Consider the following 11,738-nt stretch of genomic DNA (forward strand, 5'->3'; position numbering starts at 1 on the left):
CATACACACACACCTCAGCAGACACACTCACACCTCAGCATACACACACACCTCAGCATGGCATACACACACCTCAGCATACACACACACCTCAGCATACACACACCTCAGTATACACACACCTCAGCATACACACACCTCAGTATACACACACCTCAGTATGGCATACACACACCTCAGCATGGCATACACACACCACAGCATACACACACACCTCAGCATGGCATACACACACCTCAGCATACACACACCTCAGCATACACACACCTCAGCATGGTATACACAAACCTCAGTAAACACACACCTCAGCATGGTTTACACACACCTCAGTATACACACACCTCAGCATGGCACACACACACACACACCTCAGCATGGCACACACATAATGCCTGATCTTTGTTTGGCTTCACAATCCGTTCTGCACATGTGCGTAAGTCAGTGCATGCGCTGAATTTAACACTTCTACGACACATCAGTTCCACACACGCAGGGTGTTTTCATACAGGAAAAGGCAGCTAACCCAAACAAGAGTGGTAGTGATTAAACAAGAGTGGTAGTGATTAAACAAGAGTGGTAGTGATTAAACAAGAGTGGTAGTAATTAAACAAGAGCAGTCTTTTTGTGCTTTCATGTTGGCTGATATCGGCCATACCATACGATTAGCCGATGTCAAACAACTTCTGCAGCTCGCAATGCATTATGCACATTTCAAACACTGCTAAATGTTTACACATTGGCTAGAAAATGTTGTGATTCTGACTGTGCATGCATGTGCAGAACGGATTGGGCAGCAGCATGGCACACACACACGTCTACATGCAGAATGTTTACAAGAAGCAATGCATTATGTACTTAATTGCACCCAAGTTGAAAGAAATGACAGCACACCTTTACCTCTTGTCTCTGTTAATGTAAACTCATCCTATCACTGTGGATCATTTTGCAATCATAACTTCATATGCCTAAGCATGTTTAACTGAGTGCTTTAAACATGAAACAGATTTATGGAGAGACAGGTGGGGACTGGCTATCCCAGGACAATAAACACCAGTGACACATAGTTGCCATTAGGAGGCACTCCAATATGATGTGTCTACAACTGCTCTCTTGTTCTCTATGGGCAAACAACACATTGTTTGCTTTATTTTTCATAGATCATGTTCTTGGTGTGAATCTAAAGGTTTCCTCCTCTGAAGATCTAAATGAGGAGCAGATTGAGGAGCAGATACTGAAGCCGGTGAGTAAATCAGTCATGCTGGTTTGACACACTACTCTCAGTAACACTACTGTGTATAAGATGGCATCTTTGCTGTAGGCCTTTCAGGGTACAGTACGATGGTGTCCTAACCACATATTCTGCACCTTGGTGTGTCGTGTATTCTCAGTTTAGAGACCTCTTGAGCAAGCATGGAATAGACGTCTCTGGGATCCGCTTGCGAAGGATTTACAAGACAGAACCCTGACGGAGGATGAGAGGGATGCAGGATATGGAGCCAAACACCATCTGACAGTCTGCCACAGTGGAGGCCATCATTAGGGTTTCTACTGTGAACTGGGACAGAACAGATAGTATCCAGTATACACACAACACAAAAACATAAACATGACATGAAGATCACTGTTGCAATAATCAACATTATAGACAGGGATGGACACTGAGCCTTAAACAGGTTCCTACGTTCAGAAGCCAAAGGAGGCAGCATTTTATGGTGACCCAAAGGTAAACATTTACATCGACTTAAAAACAATACAGAAAAGACAATTTCACACAATCTTCCTGAACTACGACCCTTTTTTGTTGTTGTTGTAGTCATTCATTTAGATAGAAAAACAGAAGTTTGTAAGCTTAGGGAACGCATACAATCCACAGCTGGTGTTGGTGCTTTTCCTCACATATTCTGTTCTTATAGACTAGAGTCCCCGATTCTAATAAAAAAAAAATCAAATTCAAATTCAGCTAATTTCTCCTCACTGTCCTTTGTCTGTCTATTCAAAAGAACTCCAGTGTTTGAACATAATCTTGGCATAATCTGTAAATGGGAAACAAACAGGGTCAGACCGGGCCATAAATAAATCCAGCCAAAAACTGTACAAACATGAACAAAATGTTTCATTGCCTCTGCTAATCACACTGAGGCAGAACTATCCTGGATCATCACACCTGATGCCTGACACTGTGCTTGCTCATCATACAGTTAATAAACAGTTAAAAACAACACCAAAAATGAAACTACACTTTTGTTTACATACCGTCATTAGCACAGGCGGTGTGTCCCAACGGGCAAACCGGGCAGTTGCCCAGATGCGGTGTTCCAAAAAGCGCTCAACAATGACACAAAGCCGACACGTCGGGTATGTCTTATTGAGTCAGTTACTGCAAAGATAGGCTACTATTTTTTTTTACAAACTGATAGTATTTAGCTTTATACCATATATTGGAAACTCAGTCTTGGATTTGTCAGTCATGATCCAGGTTTAATCTTTTACAATGATGGCCATCATTGTGAGACAGAGCTTGAAGTCCCACTCGCCCAGAGCTTCACCTCAAGATAATCCCTTGTGAGATAGTGAGTTTTATACACTGATATTAAGGGGTGTTACCAGTCGCGCAAAAAGTGGGTATGCACTGTATGCGGTGCATAGGGGCGCAAAAGTGATGGTAAAAAAAAATTAAAATTAAAATGTTTGGGGTATTTTCTTTATGTAGCTGCTGTTGTGCGTTTCTAAATCATTTCTGCATTTCCTTAATGTTATTTAACATTTTAGAGGACTAAACTAAATTGTTGCTGCATACCCCCCTGACACTGGGCAGTTGCACCCCTGGGTGTTACCATCTATTCAAATAGGCCTTCAAAACGAATGAACCCTGGAAACCGAGGGTGTTCGTTGGAACTATGAAATAGAACAAGCTCACCAGGCGAGGCAGGACAGTATGTCTCTGGGTTTCCACATTCTGCTCGCCGTTCTATTGCTCAGGAAAGGTATGTGCTATGTTTCTTTCCCACGGTAAGCGTGCAGCTGTATGACCACTCGTATCTAAGTTATTGTTTGGCAACAGGTGTTTATAGTTCTCGGAAGCTTCCGGGTAGCATGCCGTTTGCGCCACTGGAGGTCCTGGTTTGAAAGACACAAAGTGAGCACACCAGTTGGGGTCAATAGGAAGAATAATCAAGGTTGGTTGGGAGACAACAGGAAGCCCTATTTCCAGGGTTTGTTTTGTCCGTAATACATAAAGGTAACATGATACAATGTTGATGTATGCATGATACATTCCAGACATGCTTACTATGTATCATCCTGTACACAATATATGTTCTTATTATACGGCTCTTCAGAATGTTCCAAAAAGTACCGTTGATTTAAATGGGCCATCCCTACGTCATACCCATACATTAATTCCTGCTAACAGACCTCTGCCAAAGATAATCACCGCTGTCATTGGCAACGGGTTTTGTACTTCTAATTCACATCTTTCATATCATTCCGCCAGAAGTCCAGTCATTTTAACGCAACAGTAGAGAGCAATTTGAAGTCAGCAAGTAATGGGTTGCTATGCAACACCTGAAACTTCAAAGTTCTATTTGCTTGAAGAACTATTTATTTCTAAACGGGACACATGAAACGGCACCTAAATCATTAAAAAGAGGTATGTTGGAGGAATGTCTTCTATCGTTTTTGGCAAGTACCCGTATAATAAGCGGGATAATGTATTGTCCGTCGGTCATTCTCCAAAAATAATTCCCTTCGGTACGAAACAACACCCTCCGCTGCGCGTCGGGGTGTTGTTCGCCCCGTCGGAATTATTTTTGTAGAATGACCTCCGGACAATACATTATCCCTTACATGTTCTTCCTTTAGGGGGATTTGTCCACTGCTGCTTTGCCTGTTATACATTTAGGGTGATTTCAGCTTTTGCCTTAGTTGTTTTGTATTCTTTGCTTTTGTATTTGTTTGAATAGCCTAAACCTAGGTGTGAGCTAGGTTTAGCGTGCTGCTAGTTTGTGTAAGCCAGCTTGAACATTGCCTGGTTTTAGCCAGTTAGGCTTAACCCCAACTCCTTTTCCCCTGTCCTCTTCAGGATAACAGAAAGTGTTGCAGCTCTCTAGTCATCTTCTTTGCGCACTGCATGCCGTTTTGAGTTGTAACGTGCCCCTCACCATTGCTGTGATACCTGTTTGCAGTTCCTGTGCCTATGTGTGTTGTGTGCAGACGTGTTTGTGTGTGTGGTTGTGTGAGTAGGCACTCCCTTTTCCAGGACCGGTAACCCCCTGCAACAGTTGCTCCCTATATCCCCTACCATTCTGGTGGCAGCAATTACCCACTCTCTTGCCATATTTTATCGTCATTTAGCTGTGTATTAATAAATACTGTAATTTTTATACTGGAATACCTCGTCTCTGTCGTTACTGGAACGCACCTGTGTGAGAGCTCGCTTGTCTCTGTCCAAAGGTACAATTTACGCATAACAGTAGATCTTGTAGTAGTCGCTTCCAGAACCAGGACCTAACTACCAGTACGTTACATGTAGATTACTAACACAAGCACCCACTCATTTAAAACACAGACTGTGTAGATTACTAACACAAGCACCCACATAATTTAAAACACAGACTGTGTAGATTACTAACACAAGTACCCACCTCAATTAAAATACAGACTGTGTAGATTACTAACACAAGCACCCACCTTATTTAAAACACAGACTGTGTCGACTACTCACACAAGCACCCACATAATTTAAAACAGACTGTGTAGATTACTTACACAAGCACTCACAGCATTTAAAACACAGACTGTGTAGACTACTCACACAAGCCTGGCAAACCCACAGCATTTTGAACTCAGACTGTGTAGACTACTAACACAAGCCTAGCAAACCCACAGCATTTTAAAACAGAAAACTGCATTTTTCTTTTTTTATAAAACTATTTTTTCCAGGTGTAAGGTGAAAATGTACTAAAGTTATCTCAGGACTCTGGAGTTGCATACAAGCATATTCATTCAACAACAACAAGCTTGTCGGGCTCACCCATGTCTTGGCAGGCCAGAGAGAGGCACAGGCACACTCTCAGAGAGAGAGAGAGAGAGCCCGGGCTCACTCCCAGACTGCAGCAGACAAGAGAGAAGCAAAATAAAACACATCACACATAGAAAGAAGAGAAATAAAAAGAATTGCGTTCTCAGACGCAAAAACACCTTGTCAGCAGGGATAACGACATGGTGGGTCTCTGGCATCCAAGGTCATTTTCCTTGTTCTTCTGTCATGCAAGGATGTTAGTTTTACACAAGGTCAAACAAGCATAGTTCGACCCTTCTTATTACCTCTGACGCAAACATGCTCTTACACATATTCATACTAAGGTGCTTCAGCACCAAATTATTTAAGACTAAGTTACACTCACACTGAAACACAGAAAAGCCATGTTCCTGCTTACATAAGCTCATGATTCATACAAGATCATTATTAATACAAGGCACTTTATTAATACATTCTTAAGTCATTAACAGTGTTTAAAAATGATTTTTGTCACATACTGCTAGGAGTAATGTGCTCAGGTAACTGTGTCTGAAAGTAGAATGACCGCATTCTTTTACAGCACTCAGAGTAAGACGGCCCTTCAGCACAAGAGATCCTCCACTGAACTGTTCCAGGCAGACTTCGGTAAGAGTTTGCATCTTGCTTTTCTGTGTTTGAATGTTGTTTTTTGAGTACGTTTAAATCCCTTTTTTGTAGTGATTGGGATATCAGTAAACTGTGCTGCCAAAGTAAATTAGATCCGTCAAAGATATTTGATTTCATTTGAAAACACATACAGCTGACACTATGGATACCAAACATAGTTGTTGCTAGTGATGGCAAAATTGTTATTGTTTCACTGTTCCCAAAAGTCAAAGACTTTTTACCATTTGTGATAGATGAAAATTCACTCAAGTTACCTCAGGACTCCGGAGTTGCATATATTTAATAAACAACAACACTAAGCTCGTTGGGCTCACCCACGTCCCAGCAGGTCGGAGAGAAGCACGGCTCAGAGAGAGAGGGAGCCTGGGCTCACTCCTAGATTGCAGCAGATGAGAGAGAAGCCATATTAAACACATTGCACAAGGCTTATATTTTAACGTTGTCTTGCGCCAAAACAATTTGTCATCTGGGATAACGACGTGGTGGGTCTCTAGACGTCCGAGGCTCCCTGTCCAGAGGTTGTCAGTTTTGCACAAGGTCGTAAGAAACACAGTTTGACCCTTCTTATCACCTCTGGTCTAAACATGCTCCTGCACATTTGCAGACTAAGTGGCACCTAATAATCTAAGTTACACACACACATAATCACAGAAAAGCCATGTTCCTGCTTACATACAGTGCCGCTTGGAAGTAAGTGAACCCCTTGAGCAGTTAAGAGTTTTCTGTTGTTTTACCATGATTTTGTGGGAATACCTTGGCACTACAGTAGTTTGGTTGGTTTCCTCTCTCTTTTAATCTGTGTTGCCCAACTCTTTTCCTAAGGATGTCTCATTTGATTGGTTTGCTTAATTTTCTTATTAATGACCAAATATGTTTCACCGAATCTGTTACCTGCCTGACTTTACCAAAGCAGTAAGGGGTTCACTTACTTTAGCACATACACTAATACCATTTGGCTACTCACACAATTCCCTCTCAACAAGTACATGCAATTGATAAAAATAAACTTGACATTTCATCTATGGAAAATTAGTGATACAAAAATTGAAAAATCATGGTAAAACAACAGAAAAGTCTTGACTGGTCAAGGGGTTCACATACTTTCAAGCGGCACTGTAAGCACATGATTCATACAAGGTATATATTAATACAAGGCACTTGTTTAATATATTCTGAAGGCATTGACAGAGGTTTGAAATTGGCTCCATCAGTGTGAATATTTGAAAAACATAAATCTGACTTGCATACTGTTAGGAGTTATGTGCTGAGGTAACTGTGTCTGAAAGTAGAATGACAACATTCTTTTACAGCAAATAGATTACACAGAGGTGGCAGCCCGCACACAATAGTTGTTATTGATGCTGTGGTATCAGAAGGATTCATCTTTCGTAGAAGGAAGATTTATCTCTCGTAGAAGGAAGTGGTGTCTGTAAAGTGATAAACCTGTTGTCCTGGTAAAGTGAGGTTTGACACGGTGAAGGCTACTCTTTTGTCCTGTCTTTTTACCCCAGTCTTTTTTAGTGTGAGTGGAAAGAGAGAGCAAGACGCCCATCAGCGCAAGAGATCCCCCGCTGAACAGCTCACGGCAGACCTGGGTAACAGTTGGCCTCTTGCTTTTCTGGTTTTGAATGTTGTGTTTTTGAGTACGCTTAAATCTCTTTTTGTAGTGACTGGGAAATCAGTAAACTAGTCTAAGCCAAAATAAACTAGGTTTGTCAAAGTTCGATCCAGCTCCACCAGCTTGATTTGATTTGAAAACACATACAGCTGACACTCTGGATACCCAACATAGTTGCTGCTAGTGATGGTAACATTATTGTTGTGTCAGTGCTCAAATGCTTTACCAACACTAGAAAATAGCTTAAAATGTGTTAAAACAAAATGTCCCCTGAGAATCTCCGGGGAGAGAGACCTTGAGGGTTCTTGTTCATCAGGGTTCTTCTAGTGAAGTGGTGCTTTTATGCTTATAGCCAAGACCTTAGAGAATCACCTCAAGTGACCAAAACAGTTTGTCTTTTTGGGTCAGTACATTTTTTCAAAGACCACTTTTTATCATATGATTATTTGAAAAACAGTCTGACTTGCATACTGTTATGCAATACGCCTAATATTTGTTATGCCGTTTTTCTACTAAACACTCAACACAACAGAATGGCAAAATGGCCCGGGCTTTATGCACTGGTACAAGTTATCTAGAACAGACTGCGTCACACACCTGTATAAACTCAGTCCCAACAGAGAACAACGACATGCAATAAAAACAGTAAGGAACATTGTTAGGGAACATTGAGCGCTAGTGCATCACACCTAGAAAAGTATGCGCCCGCCGCACGGCATTACAGTATGTATTATCATTAATTTGTTAAATGTAGCTATTATGTAGTTATTAAGCATTTGGGTGTATTTGGACAGCCTGACATACTTTTTTCATTCCAAGCTGCATAGCTTTTGATTAGTTCAATCATGTCTAATTAAACTGGCTAGCTCGCTCCACCGAAACTAACGTTGTTATGATTACTTAAATTTGTATTTCATGACACATCGAAAATGACGCAAATTGCGGTAGCCTACAGCTGAACTTGAACTGATGTTTAGACTGAATGGCAATAACAAGGAACGTCACAAGTCACTGCCTAGCTAGCGTTACAACACTTGGATTTTTACCAGTATTCCTTTCTTGTTGACAAGTTGCCGTGTTTGTCTTCTTTAATGGGTGTGCAATGCAACGAGTAAGATATTTGTAGTGTACTGGCTATTGGCTTTATATGTGCGCCCCTATTTTAATAATTTATTTTTTGTATAATGTAGAATACATGGACATATCATTTTTGATATCCCCGCCTCTGTAAAATCCTTAAAGAACTGTGTGACAGGGAGCAGGAAAACTTTCAATGATAAGGTACATATTTTCTTCTAAACTCCACTAAAGTGCCTGGGGCAATTCACGCATTCATGGACGTTTTCTCATCTGGAATTCATTCTAGGCTAAGAACAGGATTTAAGGATTTACCTTTCTTATTGGCACGTTTCTCTTCTTCTTCCTTTCTTTTCGTCTTAAATTGCGCACCAGATGGCTTTTGCCACGTTATTATTTCGTTCTTCAAAGTTTCTAGAACGCACACACACTAACGACAAGACATCACCAAGGAGGCACGTACCCCTTCTGTTTTCGGCTCATTTTATCCTAATGTTAGAGGATTTTTTTTATTGGCAAGATTTAGTTTGAAAATATGAAGGGGGCGCAAAAAAAACTCAATTTTTTTTTTTTTTTTTTTTGCTGGGCACAGTTTTTTGCGCCCCCCTCTGAGTGGCGCCCTAAGCGACCGCCTATACCGCCTGTAGGAAAGGCCGCCCCTGCAGGCACTGACAAGGTCAAATTAGCCACAGATGTGTGAGACCAAGCACGGGGAAGAGACAGCGAGTCAAAGGGTATGGCAAAACCTGGAGCAGAGAGAGAGTACATGACCTGGGGCACATGACAGGGAAACATGGATCTGAAGCGGATCGTGGAAGCTAGACTGTGATGGGATGAGATGTAGTTCAGAGAGTGGCCTGCTTCCAACCATGGGTAGCTTTCCCTTAAAGGTTCAGTGTGGTGATCCCTGTCTTTCAAAAAAATGACATCGTTTTATTCATATTATGTTTGAAGGAAGAACTCAAACGATGTTCATTTCTACTGTTGATATACAGTATACTGTATACATATATGTATATATATAGTCTAACCTTTAATTATCCATGAATCAAACGTGGAAAAAATTGCATGGTATAGTAGTGCAGAAATTAAATCACAAAAGTATGAATGTCTCAATAATGTCTTTTCTTATGCTTTTATAGGTGCAGTGACCAGAATTAACAAAAACAAAACAAAAAAGATGATGAAGATGAATCCACTGTCGTTATGCTTCACTCTGGTGGCCATGAGTAAGGCCGAATCTCGATTCTTCTCCTTGCCCCTTTTGCTTAATCTTGTCTTAGTCTTAACCCTAGCACTTGCAAGTGTAAGGGCCAAGGGCTGAGATCTTTCCCCTATGAAATGAGACGCCACTAGGTTTCGGGTACGTCATGCGTGACTGTATGAGCTATGAAACTAGCGATTTAAAAAAAAGTCTAATGAAGAACATGGTTGCAAATATATATGTATACAACTGTGTAGAGCACGAAACAAGACTGTCGTCATTTTTAAATTAATTATAAGCCAAAAATACTTACATGTAGTGTATGTAGCATGATAGCTGGCAAGCTACCATATAAGCCAATGGAGTGGTGGTATACGCGCTAATTGTATCCTAAAACTACCGTTTGAATGCTTCAGTTAAGACCGACAATTCTATGCATCGCTCGTGTAGTACATTTCAGATCAAACCGAGTCATTATAAACATATAAAAAGTTGTGTAGATAGCTTTATTCATGTAAAATATTCCTCGCTTCAAGCAGCCATTTTTTTTTGAAAATTCCCGAACTGGTTTCGCTGTGTGCTCTGGGATAGCCCTTGGAGGAGCAAGGTAGCTCTCCGATCAGCTTAAAAACGAGGGCCATACACCACTTAAACTTACCCCTTAATCTTGATCAAGTTGGGTATTGAGACACCACTAGCTCTCACATGAACGCGCAATTTCAAGGGTAAGGGGTAAGATAAGGGGTAAGGGGAAGTATTGAGATTGGGCCTTAGATTGGTCAAGCCCTTTGTAATACAAATGTTTGTCCATGCATTTATTGGAAATGTATTTGTAATGTTATTCTTATCTGTGATGTGTGTGTGTTTGTGTGTGTGTTTGTGTGTCTGTGTGTCTGTGTGTGTGTGTGTGTGCACCCTTATCTGAATCCCATATTAGTTCTACACACCCCCCAAGTCACATCAGCTCAGGAGAGTGATCCTTGTCATAACTACACTGTGCTGAACGACACCTGGAGGGCCACCTCCAACGCGGACCGGTCAGTGATAAGGTGCGACCGTGACGTCCAGTGGCAGGGTTGGTACCGCATGTTCCACCAGGGGGCGAGCGTTCTGATGCCTAATGGGTGTTTGCCTAACTACCTTATCTTTCGCTGCGGTACCGCTGCACCTATCTGGCTGAACGGTCCACACCCTCGCCCGGAAGATGGCATCGTGACCAGAGAGGTGTGTGGATCCTGGACGGCGGGCTGCTGCAGTTATAAACCACCCTCCATCCAGGTGAAAGCGTGTCCAGGAACCTACACCGTTTACAAACTAGTGGACCCTCTAACCTGCCACCTGGCATATTGTACAGGTAAAATGCTCTATTCTGATATAGTTACTATAGTGTGTTTGTGTCCATTTTACATTCACCATTGTTTCCCCAGGGAAAAGATTTTCATCTCTCATATCTATTATCTAAAAAATATCTCCATACGCCACGCAGATGAAAGAACTGCAACCTTTCCTGCTGCTGTAACTAACCCTGCTCCAACCACTCCAAGTAAGGAACAATTCCTATGTTTCAGTCTCTTTTTCATACATGCATTTTCAGTGTGTTTGTTTCATTTTAAATTATTTGGTATTGACCAGTGGCGTAGCCAGCAAAAAAATACTAGGTGTTCCCAAGAAAATACTGGTGTTCCTGTTCTTTTTTTTTTTCAAAAACCATGTATTTTAACAGAGAACAAATGCAACCGCTGCAAAACATAAAGGGACGCAGTGCCCAGAGATGAAGAACACATAGAACGTGTGCGCATACTCATGGAGCCATACTATTACGCATACTATTACGCATGGTTAACAAACCCATTTAATCAGTATCTGAACAACACCGCTGCTGGGTTAAGAATGTAACGTATTTGCTTCTATATTTGCGCTGCAACTGAATTCACAGGGCAAGGCGGCGTGGCTCGGCTTTGAATGCATTAATTATCTCATCAGAGTCCAATTCCTCGGCTAAATCCTTTTCAAACATGAGCAGTGAGATGCTATTCAGTCTTTCTGTGGCATTGTGGTTCTGATCTTCGAATTACTCTGTTTACAACCGAGAACAGACGTTCAACAGAGCAACTTGTGACTGGAAGTGTTGCCAATACACGGATTAAGCTGTT

At 41.4% G+C, this 11,738-nt stretch overlaps 1 long non-coding RNA gene across 1 annotated transcript; it reads left to right on the plus strand.

Annotated features, from left to right (window-relative positions):
* Positions 1-7,207: 7,207 nt before the first annotated feature.
* On the plus strand, positions 7,208-10,653 carry LOC308366811. The gene is made up of 3 exons (XR_013968695.1): positions 7,208-7,281; positions 9,524-9,610; positions 10,523-10,653. It is a non-coding gene; the product is annotated as an uncharacterized lncRNA (long non-coding RNA).
* Positions 10,654-11,738: the final 1,085 nt, after the last annotated feature.

This window comes from Sprattus sprattus, assembly GCF_963457725.1.
Source record: "Sprattus sprattus genome assembly, chromosome: 6".
Classification (NCBI taxonomy): domain Eukaryota; kingdom Metazoa; phylum Chordata; class Actinopteri; order Clupeiformes; family Clupeidae; genus Sprattus; species Sprattus sprattus.